The following is a 27190-nucleotide window of genomic DNA, read 5'->3' on the forward strand; positions in this document are numbered from 1 at the left end:
TTGAAAGCATCCAACGAACTGGCCTCCACTGCCTTCTGAGGCAGAGAATTCCACAACTTCACCACCCTCTGACTGAAAAAGTTCTTCCTCATCTCCGTTCTAAATGGCCTACCTCTTATTCTTAAACTGTGGCCCCTTGTTCTGGACTCCCCCAACATTGGGAACATGTTATCTGCCTCTAATGTGTCCAATCCCCTAATTATCTTATATGTTTCAATAAGATCCCCCCTCATCCTTCTAAATTCCAGTGTATACAAGCCCAATCGCTCCAGCCTTTCAACATACGACAGTCCCGCCATTCCGGGAATTAACCTAGTGAACCTACGCTGCACGCCCTCCATAGCAAGAATATCCTTCCTCAAATTTGGAGACCAAAACTGCACACAGTACTCCAGGAGCGGTCTCACCAGGGCCCGGTACAACTGTAGAAGGACCTCTTTGCTCCTATACTCAACTCCTCTTGTTACGAAGGCCAACATTCCATTGGCTTTCTTCACTGCCTGCTGTACCTGCATGCTTCCTTTCATTGACTGATGCACTAGGACACCCAGATCTCGTTGAACTCCCCCTCCTCCTAACTTGACACCATTCAGATAATAATCTGCCTTTCTATTCTTACTTCCAAAGTGAATAACCTCACACTTATCTACATTAAACTGCATCTGCCATGTATCTGCCCACTCACACAACCTGTCCAAGTCACCCTGCAGCCTTATTGCATCTTCCTCACAATTCACACTACCCCCCAACTTAGTATCATCTGCAAATTTGCTAATGGTACTTTTAATCCCTTCGTCTAAGTCATTAATGTATATCGTAAATAGCTGGGGTCCCAGCACCGAACCTTGCGGTACCCCACTGGTCACTGCCTGCCATTCCGAAAGGGACCCATTTATCCCCACTCTTTGCTTTCTGTCTGTCAACCAATTTTCTATCCATGTCAGTACCCTACCCCCAATACCATGTGCCCTAATTTTGCCCACTAATCTCCTATGTGGGACCTTGTCGAAGGCTTTCTGAAAGTCGAGGTACACCACATCCACTGACTCTCCCTTGTCAATTTTCCTAGTTACATCCTCAAAAAATTCCAGTAGATTTGTCAAGCATGATTTCCCCTTCGTAAATCCATGCTGACTCGGAATGATCCCGTTACTGCTATCCAAATGCTCAGCAATTTCGTCTTTTATAATTGACTCCAGCATCTTCCCCACCACTGATGTCAGACTAACTGGTCTATAATTACCCGTTTTCTCTCTCCCTCCTTTCTTAAAAAGTGGGATAACATTTGCTATCCTCCAATCCACAGGAACTGATCCTGAATCTATAGAACATTGAAAAATGATCTCCAATGCTTCCACTATTTCTAGAGCCACCTCCTTAAGTACTCTGGGATGCAGACCATCAGGCCCTGGGGATTTATCAGCCTTCAGTCCCATCAGTCTACCCAAAACCATTTCCTGCCTAATGTGGATTTCCTTTAGTTCCTCCATCACCCTAGGTTCTCCGGCCCCTAGAACATTTGGGAGATTGTGTGTATCTTCCTCAGTGAAGACAAATCCAAAGTAACGGTTTAACTCATCTGCCATTTCTTTGTTCCCCATAATAAATTCCCCTGCTTCTGTCTTCAAGGGACCCACATTTGCCTTGACTATTTTTTTCCTCTTCACGTACCTAAAAAAACTTTTGCTATCCTCCTTTATATTATTGGCTAGTTTACCCTCGTACCTCATCTTTTCTCCCCGTATTGCCTTTTTAGTTAACTTTTGTTGCTCTTTAAAAGAGTCCCAATCCTCTGTCTTCCCACTCTTCTTTGCTATGTTATACTTCCTCTCCTTAATTTTTATGCTGTCCCTGACTTCCCTCGTCAGCCACAGGTGTCTCTTACTCCCCTTAGAGTCTTTCCGCCTCTTTGGAATAAATTGATCCTGCAACCTCTGCATTATTCCCAGGAATACCTGCCATTGCTGTTCTACCGTCTTCCCTGCTAGGGCCTCCTTCCAATCAATTTTGGCCAGCTCCTGCCTCATGCCTCTGTAATCCCCTTTGCTATACTGTAATACCGACACTTCCGATTTTCCCTTCTGCCTTTCCATTTGCAGAGTAAAACTTATCATGTTGTGATCACTGCCTCCTAATGGCTCTTTTACCTCTAGTCCCCTTATCACATCAGGATCATTACACAACACTAAATCCAGAATTGTGTGGTGATGAGGGGGGGGGTGTACGGTTTGTGATGTACAGTGTCAGGTGTGTGGTGATGAGACGGGGGTGTGTACGGTGTGTGATGTACAGTGTCAGGTGTGTGGTGATGAGGGGGGGTGTGTACGGTGTACAATGTAAGGGGCAAGGTGGTGCGATAGAACTGTGTAAGGTGGTGCAATGGAACGGTGTGTGTGTGGGGATAAGGTGGTGCGATAGAGCGGTGACACCTGGTTAACTATAATGGTGCAACAGAATCAGGGCCGCCTATTTGGTAAATAGAGTGAAACATGATGCTCCCTGTGTACGCTGTGTATTAATAATTTAATGTTGTTTCGTTCATGGATTTACTGTGGCTTTAATCTCAAAACTGCTATATGATTAATTTGCTCCTGAATTGGCTAACGAGGTGTTATTAATGCTTATCTTATCTGAAGGGATAGATGTAGTGATTTGGTTAATTTTTACCACAAAAATGAACAAAATAAAAAGTAATTAATAATGTGTGTCAAATGAATGATCAGAATGAGACACAATTGCTTGTTCAGGTGGTGCTTTGTTAATAGGTCTCAACAAAGAGAAGTTGATACTTGTGTAGGAAGGAACTGCAGATGCTGGTTTACACCGAAGATAGACACAAAGTGCTGGAGTAACTCAGCGGGACAGGCAGCATCTTTGGAGAGAAGGAATGGGTGACGTTTTGGGTCGAGACCCTTCTTCCGACTGATGAACCAGTGCGTACCAGATAACTCGCTCACCTTAACTGGCCACAGGCAGCTGGGGACGTGCATCTAGCACAGTCACAGGTCCCTGACGTAGCAGGTGAGATGTAATATGGTTATCTGCACGGAAGAATCAACATTACTTGACGTGAAAAAATCACATCACCAGTTACAGTGTCGAGATGAATAATGAAGCAAGCTTATTTTAAATTAATTCATAACCAAAAGATAGTTGCACAAGTCCTCAGAAGGAAGCACCATTATTATACGCATAAAACATAATTAATCTTGGAAACTACAATTCTAAATCATAATGTTATTGTAGTTAGCAATTAGACATTCATTCCTATGCAGTACCCAACAGTTACAAGACTGAAGAAAGGTCTCGACCCGAAACGTCACCCATTCCCTCTGTCCAGAGATGCCGCCTGTCTCACTGAGTTACTCCAGCATTTTGTGTCTGTCTTCGGTTACAAGGCACTTGGACCTGGACTTGGTTCTGCATGAGGAGGGGGTCCCTGTGAACCACGATGTCCGGGAATGTGTGGTCGCCAGTTTCCAAACGGTGTCAATTGGACGCCAGTCTGTTCCTCGTTTCTCACGGTAGTTTCATGTTTCATTCTATTTCAGAGCTTGGGTTAAAATGGAGGACCTGGGCTGATTTGCAAGTTGAAGGCATAGTCTCAAGTGGATGGATCACAAGTAACATTTTAATTGTAGGTTCAATGCAAATATTGTTCTGTGCTTTGTGCGCATTTGATGCTGAAATGTTTCCTAATTTTTGGGCAATTTTCTAAGTCTCGGTTCTCTGAAAATAAATGAAATGTGTTTGCAATTACCAAATGGCCTCTACTGCATCTCAGATTTCTGTAATTTTATTAAATTAAAGACAATAAAAATAATAGCAACTGAAGACGTTAAATTTGAGATTAACAACTTCTCTCAGGTGGCCAGATTGTGAACGCAATATCAGTCACTGCAGCAGAATAACCCTCAGACCTGTGGTAGAAGTGAACTATGGATTGCAGTGTGGGTCGATGCAACAGGAAAGGCCATTTGGAAAGCTTCATGGAACCACATTTTCCCTGTTCCCTGCAGGAATTCTGCTCAATCTACAGCAGACCAATAATTAATCTCCACAGAAAATTACCCTTTCCTGGGAATCGATTCTTTTAAATGCTCTCCTTACATGATGTAGATAAATCAGACGGGCTCTGAGACAGTTTTGTTTCAATATCAAATATGTAGTCACATTTTACAGCTTTAGTTTAAGACTGGAGCAAGATTTGCTAATTGCATTTTCTTTAGCAGTTAACACTTGACACTTTATAAATGTTTCGTTCGGCCTCTGACTATTTTACTGTGGATTGTGCAGGGACTTGGTGTATGTGGCCCAGATGGTCTGAGTGAAAGGTTGGACACATCTGTAGAGTTAGTGAAGAAACATTTAGAGGGAGAACCTTCACCAGCAGACTGGTTCCACCAAGATGTAGCACAGAATGCCAAGGGAGATCCTTCTTCCCTGTGGCTATCAAACTGTTCAACTCCTCCCCCTTCTGTCGTGGGGTAGACTGAGACTGACTCCCCCCTCCCCAATCTTTACACATCCCATTCCTTTCCACTCGTCACTTTAATTTCATGTTTCATGTGTCGTGCATTTTGTGTTTTTATGACTGTTGGCAGATCAATTTCCCTCCTGGGATCAGTAAAGTTCCATCGTATCGTATTGTATATGGACAAGGTGTGGGCAGGGGGACTAGTGTAGATGGAGCATGTTGGTCGGTGTGGGCAGGGGGACTAGTGTAGATGGAGCATGTTGGTCGGCGTGGGCAGGTTGGGCCGAAGGACCTGTTTCCACACCGTGTGACCCTATGACTATAACTGTGAGACTATAACTTGGGAAGTCGGGGGAGTGGGTCCTACTGCCCATCGTGCCATGATGACCTTCAATGGGCAACCCTGTCATTCATATCTACTTCGTTGTCCACTCCCAAGTACAATGTGTAAAAGGCATTTGGACAGGTACATGGACAGGAACGGTTGAGACGGGGTGTGGGCCAAGCGCAGACATATGGCGCCAGCTCAGACAGGTATCTTGGTCGCATGGACCACTTGGGGCAAAGGTTCCGTTTCTGTGCAGCCTGATGCTACCTTCTCTTGATTTCCTTAAGTATTCAGAAATTTGCTGAATGAATATTGAGTAAATTAGGTAAAGACGTTTCTTTTTATACTATTCTATTCTAAGAAGCATCTTGGATCTACTCTTCAAATTCATCTTGGACCTTCCTTCTCAATGGGGTCACCTCTCATTTTTCATGAGAATTGGCTCATCTTAATCTCTTCTCCTTAGACAAGGCGTGACCTAGTTCAGCTTGAGATACTTATATAAAGGCACACTAACAAAGGATGATAAATGGTAATGCCAAACGTGCGCTCGGTCCTGCAAGACCTGCTGGGTCTCCCAGTTGCCAAACACTTTAACTCCCCCCTCACCATTCCCCTTACATAGTGTGTAGGATAGAACTAACGTATGGGTAATGTCTGGTCGGTGTGAAACTGATGGGCCAAAGGGCCTATGCACAAGCTATATCTTTAAACTAAACTAAAGCACTTTGTATTCTGCTTGGGTAGCTTGTAGGCCAATGGTATGAACTGCAATAGCCCCCACAGCCTCCCTCCTCTCTTCTCTCTTCCCACCTGGGCTCACACCATTTCTCTCCTCCCCCTCCCCCTCCACCTACATTCTTTCCTCAAGCTTCACAATTTACAACTCTTCAATCCTTTTGTCTCGCACCTTCTGTCTTTTCATCTCTGCCAACCATCTGCCTATCAACCCCGGTACCTGTATCCACCTATTACCTGCCTGGCTTTAACCTGCCCTCTTATCTAACAGCTTTATTTCTTCCCCTCCTCCCTACAATCAGTCTGAAATAGGGTCCCGACCTGAAACATCAACTGTCCATGTTCTCCAGAGACCCAGTGAGTTACTCCAGCACTTTGTGTCTTTTTATGATGGATTGTAAAGAGTTGCTGAGGCATACAATGGTGAGAGTTTGAATGGTGTCTGTATTCAGGGGATCCTTGTGCAAATATCAATGAAAATTAACAAGTAGACAGAGCAAGCCGCGTGGACATCCTCAGGCACCTTGGTCATTATTGCAACAGGAGGCAATGAGTAGAAACATCCAATTATATAAGGTGCTGATGAGTCTGGACTAGACACAGAGTGCTGGAGTGACTCAGCAGGTAAGGCAGCATCTGTGGAGACCATGGATAGGTGACGTTTCACAGAGTGCTGGAGTAACTCAGCGGGTCAGGCAGCATCTGTGGAGAACATGGATAGGTGACGTTTCACAGAGTGCTGGAGTAACGCAGCGGGTCAGGCAGCATCTGTGGAGACCATGGATAGATGACGATTCGGGTCGGGACTCTTCTTCGGACCGGACGGATGTGTATTGATGTGGACGGATGTGGTCTCCCTGTCCAACAATTGATGTACTTTCCACACATGGAATGTGGAGAGAGTTCACCAGGTTGATTCCTGGAACGTTGGGAGTATGGGCACATGGAGAGTGGGCTTACATGCCAGTGCATTATCTTGTTGATACAAATTATCTCCAGATGCACACCCAAACTGTGGGGAGTTGGAGGGACAACAGTGTGTTTACACTTCAGTAAAGAACAAAACATGTTTGGAAGTGATGTCAGTAATGAACTATGCAAGTGTATGTATGAAGGCGACTGACACAGCAGACTAGTCAGTAATTGCTTCAATGTGTACCCGCCCCGCGTGTACATGGCCCTCGTCTACCCGCCCGTGTGTACCCGCCCCACTGTACCCGCCCCACGTGTACATGCCCCTCGTGTACCCGCCCCTCGTGTACCCGCCCCTCGTGTACCCGCCCCTCGTGTACCCGCCCCGTGTGTACAAGGCCCTCGTCTACCCGCCCAGCGTGTACCCGCCCCTCGTGTACCCGCCCCGCGTGTACATGCCCCTCGTCTACCCGCCCCGTGTGTACCTGCCCCGCCTGTACCCGCCCCGCGTGTACATGCCCCGCGTGTACATGCCCCGCGTGTACATGCCCCGCGTGTACATGCCCCTCGTGTCCCCCCCGCGTGTACATGCCCCTCGTGTACATGCCCCTCGTGTCCCCCCCCTCGTGTACATGCCCCTCGTGTACATGCCTTTATATAACTGCATTTGGCTCGATTGGAATGAACAGCCAAATATGATTTGCTCAAATCTTAAGTTGCACCAACAAAATATAATATTTTATATGTGGTATTCGTTGCAATAGTGCTTAGTATTTCACTTCCAGTACGAGTGTCACGATGTGTTTAAACTGCAGGAAGGTCTTCATTAACGAGGCAGACAGTGAGGAATACAGAAGAGGTTTATTAGGTTAAACCGAGCTGCAGCAGTTCATCTTAAAGTGCTGCCAAACGGAAGAGTCCCGGCTGCCCTTGTCACGGTGCACGCCTGTATTAAATATCGATTCTCCGAGCCGTTAAAGGTCAGCACTGAGATTTAGAATTAAATCCGGTCCAGGAGGAGAAAAAGGCGAGAGCAAGGGAGGGGATGAAATCATATTTCTGCAGCGGCTTAATGGGCAATGACGTGCATGTCATGGGGCTCTGCAATGGTTGGTTGTTGTGTGTTTGAGACAAACTACATTGACCTAAATGGACCAAAATGTTCTAGAAACCTGCCACTGCTGGTCTTGGTTTGTTGATAGTTAGTTTAGATATACAGCGCTAAAACAGACACTTCGCCCCGCCGAGTCCGTGCCGACCAGCGATCCCCACACATTAACACTCCTACACCCACTAGGGACAATTTTACATTCATACCAAGCCAATTAATCTACAAAGCTGTATGTCTTTGGGGTATGGGAGGAAACCGGAGCACCCGGAGAAAACCCACGTTGCCACGGGGAGAACGTACAAACTCCGTACAGACAGCACCCGTGGTCGGGATCGAACCTGGGCCTCTGGCGCTGGAAGGCAGCAACTCTACCGCTGCGCCACTGGAAGCCCGAGGTGCGCTGTGGTTCACCAAGGGATGAGGCAGATCATGGAGTGGCCGTCCTGGTGAACCGGGCAAGTGGTAGACTTGAGGCAAACTCGGCACTGCAGGGGGGGGGGGGGGGTCGTGCAGACGAGGTCCATCCACGGATCCTGCAGGTCCTGGGGTTTGGTCTGCCCCACCCTGGGGCGACTCATCCAATGGGGCTTCGGCCTGTAGAGGATGAAGCCAAGGGCAACGTTAGTAATACTACTGAACGTCTACGTTACTAATACTACTGAACGTCTACTTTACTAATACTACTGAACGTCTACTTTAGTAATACTTTAGTAATACTACTGAGCGTCATACTCTAGTAATACTTTAGTTAGTAATACTACAGACGTCATACTTTAATAATACTTTAGTTAGTAATACTACTGAACATCATACTTTGGTAATACTTTAGTTAGTAATACTACTGAGCGTCATACTCTAGTAATACTTTAGTTAGTAATATTACAGATGTCATACTTTAATAATACTTTAGTTAGTAATACTATTGAACATCATACTTTAGTAATACTTTAGTTAGTAATACTACTGGACGTCAGACTTTAGTTCTGTTTAGTTATTCTTTACAGGTTTGTGTGATAGCTGATTTTACTTTTTTGATTTGTAGTTTTTATTTGATTTGAACAGCTCATAATGTTCTCTGTTGATAAGAACGCAGTAACAGACAATTTATCACAGTTCATTTCAACAATGCAATAAAAATAGTTGTTACATCATCGTGACTTCACACCAAATGATGGTCTTCACCCAGTGTTTAAATGTCCAATCGTTGCAGCAGTGATGGGCTGGGCAACGTGAAGCATGCTGTGAGGCGGATGTTTCACGACATGGGGCTTCTATCTTGGTTACAATCTCATCTGGGCGCAGACAATAATTACCATTGCTCAGTCTAGTTGCAGAGGGTCATTATAGACAATAGGTGCAGGAAGAGGCCATTCGGCCCTTCGAGCCAGCACCGCCATTCAATGTGATCATGGCTGATCATTCTCATTCAGTATCACCAGTCATCGTGCTGGGGGTGTAGCTGCAGCTTTGCCCAGTCACGGGATCCATCACACCAACTACACAATCATTTCCCAGCTGTATCACTCCAGCTGTGGTAACAAACTCAGCATATACCTGACTCAAGATAGACATAAAATGCTGGAGTAACTCAGCGGGACAGGCAGCATCTCTGAAAAGAAGGAATGGGTGACGTTTCGGGTCGAGACCCTTCTTTAGAATTCTGCTCAGACTGAAGACGGATCTTGACCCGAAACATCACCCATTCCTTCTCACTAGAGATGCTGCCTGTCCCGCTGGGTTACTCCAGCATTTTGTGTCTATAGAGTGATACAGCGTGGAAACAGGCCCTTCGGCCCAACTTGCCCACACCGGCCAATATTGTCCCAGCTACACTAGTCCCACTTGCCCGTGTTTGGCCCATATCCCTCCAAACCTATCCTATCCTTGTACCTGTCTAACTGTTTCTCAAATGATGGGATAGTCCCTGCCTCAACTACCTCCTCTGGCAGTTTGTTCCATACACCCACCCACTTTGTGTGAAAAGGGCCAATCAGATTCCGTTGAAATCGTTTTCCCTTCACCTTGTTCCTCTGTTCCTCAATTCCCCTACTCTGGGCAAGAGACTGTTCATCTACCCGATCTATTCCTCTCATGATTTTGTACACCTCTATAAGATCTCCCCTCATCCTCCTGCACTCCAGCCTACTCAACCTCTCCATATAGCTCACACCCTCAAGTCCTGCCAACATCCTTGTAAATCTTCTCTGAACCCTTTTAAGCTTGACAATATATTTTCCAGAACACCATGCCCAGAACTGAACAAAATATTCTAAATGCGGTCTCACCAACTTGAGGCCCATTGTCTTCAGTGTAAACCAGCATCTGAAGTTCCTTCCTACACATTATACTTGACAAATCTTCAACTGGAAACCGACGTTCTGCAATCTGGAACTGGTTTTCCTGTTAGCACCAACGTGTCAGTTTGTGCGTCTGCAGAGGGTCTTTGTCTGAGCTGTCAACCTTTCTGTTGCTTCAGGTGACCGTTCTAAATATTCCAAGAACCATTTGTTTTCTGCACTGGAGATCTCCAATACGTGTGGTTCGAGTTGAAGGAGAGATGAAACCATTGGGTTTCAGGATATGAACTCAAAAGGAATAATGAGAATTTAAGGGCCAATTAATGTCTTATTGGGTATTTGTTAAAAAATCATTCTAGGTTGCCAGATTCTTCACCATAGTGTGCTACAGGATTTGTTTTATTGGATTCACTGATATATTAAATTAAAATTTATAATATCCAAAATCAATGATCAGAACATGCCCAGAGGACAACATTGAACTGCCTGCAGGAGACGGCAGCAAATGGCTGTAAGTAATGGCGGCTGCCTCTTATGGATTATACGTCTAGTCTTGGCGCAGTATTTAGATCTCTGAGACTTCCAGTTGCTCCATTTGAACATCTTTTGCTACCAATTCAAAAACAGAGCAATGTAAATACCACCAGTAAAACTAAGATGGCATTTGGATCATCTGTTGTGGTCCCAAGAGATAGAAGAAGGCATGGAATGCAAGCTCATTGTGTGCATTGACCTCCTCAATCCCACGACTGATCACTTTCACATCCGGTTTCTGGCTTTAAGGGATTTTCACAATGTTTGCTCGATTGTACATCAGTCTTTCGGCATTTCTTTATCCCTGCATCTGTCTCTCCTGCTTCCATTTCCCTTTTGTGAAGATTGGGGTTTGTTTCAGTTTCATCCACACAGGTTAGCATGAAATGAGATTTGAGTGACCTCATTCACGTGTCCTGTCTGTGCAGAGTACTCTGATATTTATTCCGCTTGTGTACACAGCGTCTTCACCAGAGACGTGTGATTCTCTGATTCATGCTGCTTTTATTTTAATGAAAAACCCTCTGAGTGGAATCTGAGCAGCTGTTTTCTGGGAGCTAAAGTGATTCTTACCATGGAGAGTTCCATGATCTACTTAATCTGTAATTTTATTGAAATCGAATCATTACTTTTAATTTGTGAAGAATCATCTGGAACAGAACATGTGTTTTCAGTGCACAAAGGAAAGTATTTCCACATTATCTGAATTAACATGAAGATATTTACTGCATGGGTCATTTGTAATGTGGGCACAATCATGCAAATGGCCTAGAATTTTGTACAGGACACATCTCAGAGTGAGAAATAGGGCATTTCTGTTGGCACAGACTGACCTCATTTTTATTGTAAGTTTGTTGAAATCAGATCACTTGCTGCTACATCTGACATTGGCGGTGACACAGCTCACCAGTAGAGTTGGTGGCTCTGGAGATGGTGGGACATGAACTTCACTCCCATCCTTGTGTGCCCAGCCAACTGGGATCTATCGTGATCATCTGCAGATCTTTACCCTGCATTCCTGCACTGCATGTTTATGCTGCAGGCTCGGATGCAGGGACTTTATTGCAGCAGAATGTTCTTTAGTGCTCGGGTGTGGCACCTGAGCCCAGGGGATTAGGAAGGGGCTGGGCAGGCAGTGATGCCACACGTTCACCTCAGGATTGCCGATGACTCAGGACATGATGAGAACTTCCTTATCGTTGTGTTACAGTCGGACGTGGTTGCAAACATGATTTACTTCAGTTTAAATTGATTTTCAACATGGAGTGTACTGTGATCAAATTTATGATCGACACAGCTATATGAAATATTAAATCCATGAACTTGAAAGCTATGCATTTCTGCTGTATAAAATATTCATTTCTGATACTGTACAGGGCTGTAAAATAAATACATGCATTTATTGGGTGGCTTTTCACACTGTTCAGAAACACCATGTGGTGTAATGGATTGTCATTTGCAAGGTAAATGACAGTTTAAATGCCATTATATTGTACAGGGCGTATGGTATCAGGTAATGCAACAACCTGTGCCACGATTCACTGTTGTAAACAGAAGAGGTTGTATGTTGAACATTCAGCTCTTGGTTGCTGCCTTCCACCCAGGCCTGCTCGTGAGAGTGAAATGATTTGATTTTTAAAGATGTAACCATCTTTAGATGTGTAGGAAGGAACTGCAGATGCTGGTTTAAACTGAAGAGAGACACAAAATGCTGGAGTAACTCAGCGGGACAGGCAGCATCTCTGGGGAGAAGGAATGGGTGACGTTTCAGGTTGAGACCCTTCTCCAGAGTTACTCCAGCTTTCTGTGTCTAACCATCTTTAGATATTCTATTGATCAGCCAATGAAAAGCATGGCCACTCAAGACTCAGTTGTATTGAGGAATTATCTTCAGTTTTAAAAGAAGCTGTTAAGGTGATTTGGTTGCGAGTCCTAACTGTGTGGAAATAAGTGTTATGTTCCTTGTGTGAAATAATCTTGTGTTCGGCTTTTCATCGAATGCATAGGAACATGTGTGATTTATCACTCATCTGTGAAATTGAAGCTTGTCACTGGAACAGCCACAACTGCCAAACGGGTTCACGTTATTGGGATTAAGGAAATTTTATTGAGTCCATTTGCATTGATAAATATGTCAAGTATTTAAAACTATCAGAAATTCGGCAAAGTCCTCAAATCTTCAATTACAGAAGATAATCTACGCAGCCAATGGAGTTACAGGGGAGAAGCTTTGGAAATATTATTTGTTTTTTGTTTTTTTAATCATGATGATGTTTAATGGAAAGATTTCTCACCAAGGCTGACCTACATATCCGTAATATTTTTAGACTGTGCTTAGAGAGCACTTGTTATAAAATTGTTTTTCAATTATCTAGTTCAGAACTTGTCCAGAAACCCACCGGGATCAACTCTTACCCTCAGCTCTCACTGACAAGTGGTGAACACCAGCCTCCCTTTCTCCGATGTGTCCTGACTGGCAGAATAATTCTCATCGCGCACACTCGGAGAGGTTTATCGAGTCCATTCTGCCATTCAATCATGCCTGATCTCTGCCTCCTAATCCCATTCTCCTGCCTTCTCCTCATAACCCTTGGCACCCGTTCTAATCAAGAATTTGCCTATCTCTGCCTTAAAAATATCCACTGACTTGGCCTCCACAGCCCACTGTGGCAATGAGTTCCACAGATTAACTACCCTCTGAGTAAAGATGTTCCTCCTCACTTCATTTCTAAAAGAGCGCCCTTTAATTCTGAGGCTGTGACCTCTGGTCCTAGACTCTCCCACCAATGGAAACGTCCTTTCCATATGGGCAGTTTTGAGAAGGCAGGCTGGTTTCCACAGAGATCGTATGTTCAGTGCAAGTGCTGATGTGGACATGGGTTAACAGACATTGTAAACCTTGGTTAGATGGTTCTCACTTGTACCTTTAGTCATTTGCAGTTTCAGTGTTCCAGTTTGGAGGTCTTAGGATGAAGTGTTGCAAGGAGCTGTACGTGATACCAGCCTGACCTCTCAGGGCATCAAACCTAATCAAACTGTTTTAAATATAGAGGGGGGATAAGATTTGTTAAGAAGATAAAAATATGTTGAGAATATTTTTGCTTGAGTACATTTTGTTTCAGAAATTGCACGAAGTAAGTATTTAGGGAACTAGGTTATCACAGTGTGGAATCAATTGTAATGTCCAACACCTCTGAAATCCTGTGGATAAATGAATATTGGAATTTAGGCATTAAACGGACTATCTTCCAAGTGAATGCGAGAAACAGGAGCACGTTCTGCAGCCTCCCAGTTGTGTGTGGGTCCGAGGGGCAGTCACGTCGTTCTTGTCTGTTCACAGTGACCACAGCACTGACCAAGGGCTGCACTCAGACATGTGGCTGCATCCATGCTGTTTAATTGGTTCCAATCCTCCTCACAACCCGACCAAGACCAGGAGATAATGTGAGCAACATCGGACTCTGAGGAAACTGGGGAGATGATGAGAGATCACAATGTGTGGGAAGGAGAGGAGCGGAGATCACGGCTTCTTTCACACATGTTCGTGTGTGTTGGAGACAGTATTGATCTGATATTGTGACGAGGATAATTTTTGTGAACAGATTCATCTGCACAACTGAAATAATCAATTTTATTTTGAAATACAGATCTCGATGACATCAGCATTTTAATTGCAACAAGACCACAAAGAATATTGGTGGATGGGAGGTTTGAATAACTGGCTTCTCCTGCAGGTAGGCAGTGCTGGGTTTGAATAACTGGCTTCTCCTGCAGGTAGGCAGTGCTGGGTTTGAATAACTGGCTTCTCCTGCAGGTAGGCAGTGCTGGGTTTGAATAACTGGCTTCTCCTGCAGGTCGGCAGTGCTGGGTTCAGGTAGGCAGTGCTGGGTTCAGGTAGGCAGTGCTGGGTTCAGGGGTGAATAATAGTTTGGACCTTTGTTACCCTTGCTGTTGAATAGTAACTAGGTGGTTTGTGAATGGACTGTTGCAGGATTGAGCATCATGAAACATGAAGGGCCGAATGGCCTACTCCTGCACTTATTTTCAATGTTTCTATATTAGCTTTATGCCATTTACAAATGGCATTGCTGAAAATTACGATGTGACATATGGCTGATTCATAAATGATTATTTAATCGTTGAGCAGATAACAGAGAGAATGTACATTATACAATCAGGGAGGATTTTAATGTCTTTGATGCTGGAACATGATGGCAGTGGAGTTACATTGCAGTGGACATTCTGGCCCCAGTCTAGGTGGTTGCCACTGACACCCACAGTATTTGTATTACCCCCTCCTCAGTAGACCCCTGGTCCCAGGACTGAACTATGTCACTGGGATTCCAATCCATGTTCAGATTCTTTACCGCTCGGCACTACAACATCTGAGTGAATATTGGCTAAAGTCTTTAGATTTAATGAGGGCACATTCCCCAAGCAAACATTCGGATCAGACCTCTGCATTGGTGAGGGACTGTTCCACTTACAGAGCCTCAGTTCCACAGCTTCCTGTGGGAGCCGTTCACTTGATATCCTCATGGAGAGGGCATTGGCGGTTCTGGTCTCCAGCCACAAGGACTGCTTTAGGGGCATCAAAGAGAGTGGCGACCAACGGCCAGAAAGATCAAAAGAACCCTGAAATTACCAGCTTAGCCTAATCTTCAGTATAGTTTAGATAGGCGCGTGGATATGTGGGGGTGGAGGGATATGGATCACGTGCTGGCAGAAGATACAAGTATTATTTTACATGTTCAGCATGGACATTGTGGGTCGAAGGGCCTGTTCCTTGGCTGTACTGTTCTATGTATGTTCATGGACATTGTGGGCCGAAGGGCCTGTTCCTTGGCTGTACTGTTCTATGTATGTTCATGGACATTGTGGGCCGAAGGGCCTGTTCCTTGGCTGTACTGTTCTATGTATGTTCCACTATGTATGTATGCATGTTCTATGTATGTTCCACCCCAGCAAACATATTTGGTATGCACGGTTGTTGGGTTTACATCATTTTGGCATTTAGAAATGTCACTTGAATACTGTTTATTTTTAATTGGATTCATATTAAACTCCTTGAAGCACTTCCCTCTGGAAGGCGACTCCGGACTGTCAAAGCAGCCACAGCCAGACATAAAAACAACTTTTTTTCCACGAGTGACAGTTCTACTCAATAACCAAAGTCTGTAGGTTTTTTTTTGCTCTGGTTTATTTTCACCATTTTATGTTTAGACCGTAATGGTGTATCGTTATTGTTTTGATGTGTTTATTGTTTTGATGTGTTTATGCTTTATTCTTAATTGTTAACTGTATGTTTGTGTTGTCATTTGTGAGCGGAGCACCAAGGCACATTCCTTGCATATGCATACTTGGCCAATAAACGTATTCATTCATTCATTCATTCATTCATTCATTCATTCATTCATTCATTCATTATCCTTGCCAGAGATTGAGCATTTTTAATGACCCCCTACACTAGAGTCATTACTAGTGCTGTAGCTGGCACTGCCCGTCTTGCAGTTTGGAATACCTGTGCTGTTGTTCTCACTGAACATGTACACCTGCTGATTGATGTCTGGAATCCCTCGCCTCTGAACGACACGTTGCTTCTCCAAGTCCCAGCGGTCTGTTCAGAAGCACGTTGCTAACAAAGGATGTTTAAGTATCAGGATAATTAAGCAATATGGTTTTTATGAGATTCAACATGAGGAAACATCACATTGCTTTTATAGCCGGTCGTATCATTATTGTCGTGCTTTAACTTGTACATTAGCATTATGTTCAGATTCCATGCACGCCAAGCGCAGATGGAAAGCAAGCGCTCGCTGCCATCATCATAATTACTTTAGGAAATGAATTTTTAAAGGACTGAAATGAAAAAAAATATTAGCTATGGGTTTTCATTTTGCTTAAAAACATTTGAAGTCCTTTTGCTGTTGGTTGGCCCGAGGCTGTGGGGTTGAGTTAATGACTCGTGTGTGACTGTGATGAGGAAGAGTTGACTTCATTCCTCACAGACGTGCTGACACCACTTTGAAATGGCGATCAATAAATTTGTTTCCAATTCCAGCATGCACAGATTAGAAATAAACAGATTGAAAACACATATTTTGTTAAAATGCACGTCTTTAATTGAGACTGCATAAAGACCTGTATTTTCACAAAATATCACAAAATATATATTTATAATCTATTTATTTCTGTAAATGTGGACCCCAAGACTCTGTACATCAATGTTCCCTAGGGCCCTGCCATTTACTGTATTTACTCAATGCAAGAGGCTTTTTCTCTTTGAACATTTGGCCAATGTTTTGAATGTCTAACATTCCCTAGTTTGCCTCATGCACCTGCGTTGTGCCTCAGCGTGAGACAGTCCACAAATATAAGTTGTTGCAGTTCCAACCAGCCCTGCTTCTCCACAAACATCTCCACACTGGCAACTTTCCCAAAGATCTGACAGTCATGTCCTCCTCATCGCCCTGTCCACCAGTGCTGTCACTCTCTGAGAGAAGTGGATGCTGAGCACAAGACCCCTCTGTAAATCAATGTTCCCCAGGGCCCTGCCATTTACTGTCTACGTCCATCAGCAGGTCCCCCCTCGACCTCCGCGACTCTGAGGATCATAAGATCAGAAGGTCATGAGTGACAGGAGCAGAATTAGACCATTCGGTCCATCAATCCTACTCCGCCATTCAATCATGGCTGATCTATCTCTCCCTCCTAACCCCATTCTCCTACCTTCTCCCCATAACCCCTGACACCCATACTAATCAAGAAGGATAATAAACTCAACGGGTCCAGTCCACCCTGTAGCTGAAACATTGCTACTGCTAAGGTCCCACATGTGGCTGATAAACAGACTCCACATTGTTAAGGGTGATGTACCAGTTGTTGGCATGAAGAATGCCTCGTGCTGCAGGAACGCTGGTTGGGCCAGCTATTCACAGTCTGCATCAGCCAATGGCCAAATTTACCAAATATCTTGTTGAAAACATAACATTAAGCGGGCAGTGTGTAGGAAGGAACTGCAGATGCTGGTTTAAACCGATGAAAGACACAAAATGCTGGAGTAATTCAGTGGGACAGGCAGCATCTCTGGAGAGAAGGAATGGGTAATGTTTCGGGTCGAGACCCTTCTTCAGACTGATCAATGCGGGGAATGTAAGTGATGAGGACAGGGCTTCACGGTGTAGAGGTTAGCCGAGAGTCAGCCACACTACCTGAGGGGCACAGTGTGGGAAATAGGTGCTTCAAAATGAGCTGAGGAAACGCAAAGTATTGAGATATTGAGAAAAGCTGAAGGAACAGACAATGTCCTTTAGTGCAAGGTGTTGAAATGTAACAAGCAGGTGCAGCAGGTAGTCAGGAAAACAACCAATACATTGCCCATCATGGCCAGAGGCTTTGGGAGTAAGCATGTCTTAGTACAGTACGCATTCTCATGCACGTTTTGGTTCCTTTGCTTAATAGAAAGTGTAGCCTTGCTAAGAGGGACAGCAGTGAAGATTTACCGGATAGCTTTGGTGATGGCAGGTCTATCAAACGACGAGAGACTCGATCGGCTGGGTCTCTATTCCATCAAAGAACAGGAGATGATGGAATGGACGAACACAAAGTGCATAGAGGGTTTGCCGGGGCAGATGCAGGGAGAATGTTTCTCCGTGATTAACGTGGCCTCAACTCGGGATAATTCCCTAAAAATACGTGGTTGACCAGTTTGGACTGAAATGAGGACACATTGCTTCATTGAGACAATGGTGACTGAGTTTGAATGTTAGAGCAAAGAAAGTATTTCTTCAAATTGGGAAAGTGTCATCAATTGAAAAGAGGTTTAATAAATGTTTAGAATTTCTAATATTACAAAAATATTACTAAAGTATAAAAATACAAATCATTAAATTAAATGATCTGCCATAGACACCCAGCAGCAGGATGTGTGCCGGCACTATTTTGTTCACATAAACCACACTCTCTTCATGTTATTACTCAATTCAAAACCTCTCCTGCCAAATGCATTGTTTTTGATTTGCTGCCATGGACTCATCAGAACTGGCAAGCATCTCACTTTAAAGTCCAGACAGGAGTTGAGTTGCGTTGAGTTGATTTTAGTTTATTGTCACGTGTACCAAGGTACAGTGAAAAGCTTTTGTTGCGTGCTAACCAGTCAGCGGAAAGACAATACATGACTACAATCTAGCCATCCACAGTGTACAGATACATGATAAAGGGAATAACGTGAGGTAAAGCCCGATCAAAGATAGTCCGGGGTCTCCAATGAGGTATAGTAGCTCAGGACTGCTCTCTTAGTTGCCGGTAGATGGGTCCATGTGGTAGACCTAAGTGGGAACGTGTCAATTGGCAGCATAAATCAGTATGACAACTGTTACATTCAATAACGTTTCAGTGGAATATGATTTACCAATAAAGTGATGGAATGATTGAGTCCCAGAGCAGGGCCCGACAGTCCTTGCCAATGTCACTGATGTCAAACGTTGGCACAGCATGCTGTGATGTAACCCTGGAACAAATGTCAGATCTCCAGAAGCAAGGTCTGAGGAAGGGACCAGACCTGAAACATCATTGGTCCACTCCCTCCACAGATGCTGTCTGACCTGCTGAGTTCCTCCAGCACTTTGTGTTTTGCTCAAGATTTCAGCGCCTGCAGTTCCTTGTATCTCGGGATCTTGACTTCCAAGTAATGCTTCTTGTCATTATTTCCAGAAACATCTATTTATGTTCACCATGTTCTCAATAAATGAACTTTCCCTTAGCAACAGAGAGAGGCGGATGTTGCTGCCAACTTGTCTCACTTATTTTTGGGTGAGAGGTGGGCACGACACCGTAGTTTAGCAGCAGAGCAGTATGCCAGTATGCCAGTATGCATGGAACATTGGAATATCAGCCAATGGTTAAAAGTGCTTCAAGTCTAAGGATTTTTTGGTTGGTAGCATGTGCGGTCTGTGAAATTCTTTCCTGTTGTTTTGAGGTCCACAAAATATTTGACTTGGCAATACAATACAATACAATACAATACAATACAATACCCTTTATTGTCATTGTACAAGTACAATGAGATTTTGATTGTCGCTTCCATATCGATGCTATCAAATCAAATATTGAAATAAATCACGGCGAACATGTAAACCACAAGGGGGGAGGGGGGAAGGAAAAAGAAAAAGGGGGAAAGAGGTAAAGTGCAAAAAAAAGGTTGATGCAGGTGATCAGTTGTGCCAGATGACCCTGGGGGGAGAGACAGATCATGGCGGTCTCTCAGCAGGACCGATTCAGTGCAGCTATAGCTCTTGGAATGAAGCTGTTCCTTAGTCTGGAGGTGCGGGCGTAGAAGGCTTTGTAACGTCTGCCGCATGGGTGTGTAGAGTCCTTGTAGATGCTGGTGGCTTTCCTGAGGCAGCATGCGTTGTAGATGTCCTCCAGGGCTGGCCGCTGTGTCCCAATGATCCTCTGCGCTCTGCAGACAACCCACTGAAGAGCTGTCCTGTCCGCTGCCATGCAGCTGAGATACCACACAGAGATGCCGTATGTCAGTATGCTCTCTGTGGTGCAGCGGTAGAAGGTCATCAGAAGCTGTTGTGGCAGACCGACCTTCCATGCACTGTTCCTTGTTCATTCCTGTAGTCCATGCACCATGCACTGTTCCTTGTTCATTCCTGCAGATCATGCCCCATGCACTGTTCATTGTACACCACCGCAGTCCCTCTCCCATGCACACACTGTTCATTGCGAATCTCTGCAGTCCGTGCCTGCCCTGGGCTGCGTAACCTTTCCATCCATTGGTTCACTTACTCAGTCGACACGTACATTGGGAATTCTCTGGGCTCTTGGCTCAGTTCCTCTGGAACTGAATATTGTATTGCCACTGAATATCCACAGACAGCTATTCTGCAGGGGAACAACTTGCAAAGAATGTTCTGAAGTGATTGCATCAATCCATTTCCCATCCAATCACCACTGACCAAGAACAAAAGTGAGAGACGCAATATCAGACTGGATTATTGTGCGTTGCTGCAAATGTTGGCATATTGTCCATCACCATTACTGGAATGGAGATTAAACAGTGCCTTCATTACTATGTTGTTTTACCTGTAAACAAATTCAGACCCCCAGCTTTGTGCAGAATTACAATGTCTGCAGTTGTTGTTTCAATACACATTTTATCCAGGATTAACCAAATGTGTCCACCGGCGAACAAGGTGAGACTAATATCACTAATTGATTTCAGAATGCTCCTGTGGTCTCCAGCCTTGCGTAATTGAGTCTGAAGAAGGGCCTCGACCCGAAACGTCACCCATTCCTTCTTTCCAGAGATGCTGCCTGTCCCACTGAGTTACTCCAGCATTTTGTGTCTATCTTGCCAAATTGTTGTTCCTTTGTTCAAGTAGAGATGCCACCAGTTCCCTGCCCTGGCCTTGAACAATCCTGGTTTCAATCCCAGAGGGAGTCCCCCATCAGGATTCCGATGGGCAGGAATGTAACACTTTGGCCGGGAGGGAGGGAGGAAGGGAGGATGAAGAACTCCAATGGGCTCTGTCCTGGACAAAAGGTTGGAGAATGACATTGTCACAGCAAACACACAGTTTCATTAAGGGGCAAGCACACGATTCATGACAACATCCTTCCTTCACTGATACCTACCTGTTGGGACTCGCCCTGAGCAAGGGGCCAGGCCCTGAGCAAGGGGCCAGGCCCTGAGCAAGGGGCCAGGCCCTGAGCAAGGGGCCAGGCCCTGAGCAAGGGGCCAGGCCCTGAGCAAGGGGCCAGGCCCTGAGCAAGGGGCCAGGCCCTGAGCAAGGGGCCAGGCCCTGAGCAAGGGGCCAGGCCCTGAGCAAGGGGCCACAAGGTCCTCGCGTCAACTGGATGTGACGGGCCTTTGCTGAAGATCGCAGTTCCTGGTATCCAGAAATGCTGGCAAACACCCTGAATTGCTCCAGCATTTTGTGTCTATCTTCGGCTTAAAGCAGAACTGCAGTTCCTTCCTGCACAGAAGACACACAGTGCTTATGTGGGAGAGGTGGGTGGGGGGAAGACACACAGTGCTTATGTGGGAGAGGTGGGTGGGGGGAAGACACACAGTGCTTATGTGGGAGAGGTGGGTGGGGGGAAGACACACAGTGCTTATGTGGGAGAGGTGGGTGGGGGGAAGACACACAGTGCTTATGTGGGAGAGGTGGGTGGGGGGAAGCTGGAAGAGAGGTGGGGCTGGCAGGTACTATATAGAAACAAAGAACCACAGATGCTGGTTTACACCAAAGGTAGACACAAAGTGCTAGAGATCCAGTCTGAAGAAGGGTCCCGACCCGAAACTTCATCCATTCTTTTTGTTCAGAGTCGCTGCTTGGCCTGCTGAGTTACTCTAGCACTCTGAGTGTATTCCTGAGAGATAATAGGTGGATAAAGTTGAGGGGGGGTTTTGATCGGCAATTAGTTGTACAAAGGACAGAGATAGAAACATAGAAACATAGAAAATAGGCGCAGGAGTAGGCCATTCGGCCCTTCGAGCCTGCACCGCCATTCAATATGATCATGGCTGATCATCCAGCTCAGTAACCTGTACCTGCCTTCTCTCCATACCCCCTGATCCCTTTAGCAAAAAGGGCCACATCGATGAGGACATAAGGTGTGAGACGAAAGATTGAAGGCGCCGGGTGTGCAGCCCTTGTGTTTATGAACCTGGCTGAACACAGGCTGCTGGAGTAGTTGTCGAATTCTGAGTTGCACTTTTTCTTTCCTCCTTAACAACGACTTTATTCAGTAATTGCAATTTACAGTTTACTAGAAGGTACAAAGTCTTTCAATAGTCACAGTCATCAGGCAATCATTATAATACAATAGTGGCATCTTTATCTACAATGCGCTCGCCCCAGAGTACCTGTGGACACGGCTTGTTCCCTCTCCAGCAACATGCGAGCACGGACATAGGCCCGGAAGAGGGGCAGCCGACTCTGGTGTGACCATCGACCGCCTGCTGCCTGGACCCATGGATGGCCATCTTGGCCAGGCCCAGGAGCAAACCGACAGGGTGATCCCACCCTCCCGATCAGCCATCCCCACTCCCTGCCCTGTGCCCAAATACCAAAATTGTGGGACTAAAATGCAATCAGAACTTGAGGAGCAACCCCTTCAGATATTCGTACAGGGGCTGCAACCTCACACACTCCATGTACACGTGGAACCCCACACACCCCATATACACGTGGAACCTCACACACTCCATATACACGTGGAATATCACACACCCCATATACACGTGGAACCCTACACACTCCATGTACACGTGGAACCCCACACACCCCATATACACGTGGAACCCCACACACCCCATATACACGTGGAACCCCACACACTCCATGTACACGTGGAATATCACACACTCCATATACACATGCAACCTCACACACTCCATGTACACGTGGAACCTCACACACTCCATATACACGTGGAACCTCACACACTCCATGTACACGTGGAACCCCACACACTCCATGTACACGTGGAACACGGACTCTTCGTCGCCGTGGACGCTATAGGCGGCTGGCGAGTCCGTGAACCGACTCAAATATTTCTTACACACCAGGGCTCTGTGCAACCCTCTCCACCCCAGGTACCCGATGTGCAGGGGGAGGACCCTCATAGAGAGACCTCCACTGAGGACCGCTCCCACCGTCAGGTGGTACCACTGACCGCCAGGGCACTCGGCCTTGCACTGCATCATGAGCAGGTACGCACATATTTCACATGCCCAATACAACGTTTCAGTGAGAGTGAAACGTGATATTACCCGTCCCAGAGACTGACACGATGCAGCAGTGGGCAAGTTGGGGGCACGGGACCATCTGTACCGTTACCATGAGGGGCCGCCCAATATATTGAGAGGTCCATGGCATTCTTGCATGTGCATCTTAGTGTATCAGAAAGCCAGAAGTCTAGTGTTGGGAGAAGGCTAGCATAAAGAATGGCAAAGTCTACAAGCAGTTAATTCTCAATGGTGAACACACCATCCTCAGAACTCTCGTTGCAAACACAGACAACATTGCCAAGACCAGACTCAATCCCATTTATCCAACTGGTTCGTTTCCAGTTGTCAGATGTAATTACTTTGCTGGCTTCTCACGACTTAAAGAAACTGTTGCAATTATCTCATTGCTTTCAGAGTCAGCACGCCCCACAGTGCTTTGCATCCATTTTTGAAGGTCTATTGCAGTCGTGTGATTGGAAAAGTGGCAGCAATGTGGATGCAGTCAGTGGCCACAGAAGCAACGTGTTAATGACCAGATAACGGTCTCGCTGTAATGTGTGTTGCTCAGTCAGCAAACAGGCCTTTGTTTTCCTTCTTTCAAGGAGCTTTATTCAATGTTTACACTTTACACTATACCAGAAAGTACAAGACTGTCAATAGTCACATTACATCAGGCAGTCATTATCATACAATAGTACCATCCTTGTCTACAATACTTTCGAACCCCCGCGGCAACCAGCGTTCACGGAAGGCCTCCATATTCTCCCTGGACACCGTGTGTTCCCTCTCCAGGCACACGCGAGCACGGACATAGGCCTGGAAGAGGGGCAGGCAGACGACTCTGGTGTGACCATCGACCGCCCGCTGCCTGGACCCGTGGATGGCCATCTACTCCGCGAACAGGCCTTTGTGCAAGAAGCCGACTGCAGAATGTCTGTGGAACTCCGGAGTCTGGAACTGAAACTGCGGGTTAATGCGGCCGAACGAGTCCCTGCACATTTCATTACACAAAGATGGAGACTTGGCCATCAGTTGAGGGATTGGTGTGGCAGTTGCAAATGTAACTTCACCTGCCCAGCACTTCCTTAGAACTGCACAGGGTGGTTGGCCTAGGGATTGTGCTTGTGTCTGGACAGGGATGTGAACCACAATCTTCTGCCTCGATGGCATGAGGGCTGCCAACCGTGGATGGTAGAAACAAGGAAAACACAGAGTGCTGGAGTAACTCAGCGGGTCAGGCAGCATCTGTGGAGAACATGGACAGGTGACGTTTCACAGAGTCCTGGAGTAACTCAGCGGTTCAGGCAGCATCTGTGGAGAACATGGATAGGTGACGTTTCACAGAGTGCTGGAGTAACTCAGCGGGTCAGGCAACATCTGTGGAGAACATGGATAGGTGTCGTTTCACAGAGTGCTGGAGTAACTCAGCGGGTCAGGCAGCATCTGTGTAGAAGATGGATAGGTGACGTTTCACAGAGTGCTGGAGTAACTCAGCGGGTCAGGCAGCATCTGTGGAGAAGATGGATAGGTGACGTTTCACAGAGTGCTGGAGTAACTCAGCGGGTCAGGCAGCATCTGTGGAGAACATGGATAGGTGACGTTTCACAGAGTGCTGGAGTAACTCAGCTGGGCAACATGGACGTGTCTTGGATGGAGCTTTGTGTGAGAAGGAAGAGGCTGTGGGGTTTGAAGCTTTGAGAATTTGAGAAGAGCTTTGTCTGCAGTGAGAATGGAAGTCTAAGCACAGGTTAGGAGGCCGTTGTTCTCCAAACACCGGGGCAGTTTGGGAACTTTGCACCATTATGCCTCGGGGAGTTGCTGACAGTGGTTCCATCACACAGACAGTAGAACTTTCTCCTGGCAGTTTCCCTGCTGGGGGCGAAATAGGTGGAGATGGGGAGAAGACTGGAGCCATTTCACCCTCTCGTCAATTTGACTGAAGAGAATCAGCAAAAAAAAACAAGATTATTGGCAATTTATGTTTCCAGGTGCTAATTATGGACAATGGGTGTGATCTGCACTCGGGCTCGTCAAGACTGATCTCTCTACCCACACGATGCAGATACACGTTGCTGGAATAAGGCTCACAGGAGAACTGTAGACGTATTTTCTAATCAGGCAGGTTCTGTTGACTGCACAAGTTACTCAGCTTTACTTTGTTTATGAGGCCATCAACAAAATTCCATCCATCATATTACAGTCCAATATCTCGCTGAGGCATTTGTTATTTCATACAATGTATTCTGTCAGGGACATAAACCTGCCATTGACAAAACAAAAATGACTGGAGACAATTCATGCCACCGGTAAATTAAATAAAAATGAGTTCATAATGGAACTATGGAGCGTGTAGAATTTCATAGAAGGGCCTGGAGTAAACAATGAGAGAATGAGCCGGAGAGCTGGCCGTGGCCGGCAGAATAATTCCCATACTTTAGTGAGGGATTGGAACTGAAATATAATAAAATGTTGGTGATTTGGCGGAAAGATTTTCATCAGGAGAAAATGACTCTGCTACTTGCAATGAAAATGGACCTGAGGAATATTTCCTAATCTAATGAATAGTACTATATTGTGGTAATCTTTCTTTCTTTATCATATTTGAGCTAGATGTGTGTTGTGCAGGCACTGGTGTGTCGGCTGTGATGGTATCAAACAAACGCAGCCCAAGGACACCTCACCATCTTGGAAGAGGTTTAACGTTTCGATTTGGGAATATAAACCACTCGGTGCCAATTGCTGGTGAGGATGGGGACAGGAGAGTTGGGCAGATGCATGTGTAGCTGAGGAGTTGGTGCAGGGGCAAGGATGTAGATGTTCCAATCATTGGGATCTCTTCTGGGGAGGTGGTGACCTGCACAAGGGTGGGTTGTACCTGGACTGGAGGGTGGCACAGATGTGGATGACAAAGTGACAATGTGGTCACTGCTCCAGCAACCTGGGTTCAACCCCAACCTCGGCAGCACAGGACTAGTTTGGAAGCCGTCACATGAAGTGGAGGTCTGATCAGGTGTAATCCGGTTCAATCTGTTTGTTTTTCTCTTTCCTGCTAAATGGACAACTATTTAAACACACAGCTGGTGTCCAACGGGATACTGTCCGCCTCATTGCCACAGAAACCTTAATGTGTGTGACAGCAGGTGATGACCATGTCGTCAGCAGAAGCAGCACCTCGCTCGTCCAGCTGTGCTGTCATTGTGGTGCTGTCCAGGAAGACGGAATGGGCATGTCTGCTTCAATGATGATTGATTGATCATGGTTGATCAGGCAACGCTGTTATTGACAGTCTTGTTCTCTAAACAAGTACCTTTTTTCAGTTTCTATGTTTTAAAGTGATCTTCTTTCCACCAACAATGTGGAAAACATTTAGTTCAAAAATAAAAAAATATTAATTTCTTTAAACTATAAGCAGGATACAGTTTTGAATACCAATAGTTATAGACACAGAAGTTATATTAAATATCTCTGCAAATGTTTCAGAGACTGAGTTTAGTGAAAATGCTGCGTAGGAAAATAACTGCAGATGCTGGTACAAATCGAAGGTATCACAAAAAGCTGGAGTAACTCAGCGGGTCAGGCAGCATCTCAGGAGAGAAGGAATGGGTGACGTTTCGGGTCGAGGCCCTTCTTCAGACTGATGTCGGGGGGGCGGGACAAAGAAAGGATGTAGTTGGAGCCAGGAAGATAGTGGGAGAACTGGGAAGGGGGAGGGGAAGAAGGGGACAAAGGGGGCTTAGGGTTAGATTTAGGGCTTTCAGCAAAAGCCAGAGAATGGCATTCATCCTCTTTTGTGGAAAAGGGAATAAATGTAAACAAATTAAATCCTTTCCTTGCGGCTGAAATTTCATTGGGATAATTGGATGTAGTTCACCCTTCAGTTATCTTTTGTTTTGTTTGGTCAGTCAACATTGTACAAACACGGGGGAAATATGGGAAGATTTTACCCTAACAGAGGTAAACATTATACCTAAAGAGTTCCTGTCCTTCTCTGAAGTATAGATGAAAACAGGTCCAGGAACAAACAGGGAATTGTAACTGGCCACAGAGT

The 27190-nt window shown here is 45.5% G+C and overlaps 1 protein-coding gene across 9 annotated transcripts in view; it reads left to right on the forward strand.

Moving 5' to 3' along the window:
* Positions 1-27190, forward strand: part of dlgap4b (discs, large (Drosophila) homolog-associated protein 4b) — a 306821-nt gene that overhangs the window by 49663 nt on the left and 229968 nt on the right. For 5 of the 9 annotated variants that reach the window (XM_078419201.1, XM_078419193.1, XM_078419197.1 and 2 more), the window contains one exon: positions 14045-14131. The exons of 2 other annotated variants lie outside the window; for them this stretch is intronic. The gene's annotated coding sequence lies outside the window, so the exon portion shown is untranslated. Of the gene's footprint in view, positions 1-3551; positions 3638-14044; positions 14132-14225; positions 14252-27190 lie in introns of those variants that run through there. 2 more of the 9 variants (XM_078419195.1, XM_078419200.1) reach the window with 2 other exon arrangements.

The sequence above is a fragment of the Rhinoraja longicauda genome, chromosome 22 (genome assembly GCF_053455715.1).
Source record: "Rhinoraja longicauda isolate Sanriku21f chromosome 22, sRhiLon1.1, whole genome shotgun sequence".
In the NCBI taxonomy this organism is placed as follows: Eukaryota; Metazoa; Chordata; class Chondrichthyes; order Rajiformes; family Arhynchobatidae; genus Rhinoraja; species Rhinoraja longicauda.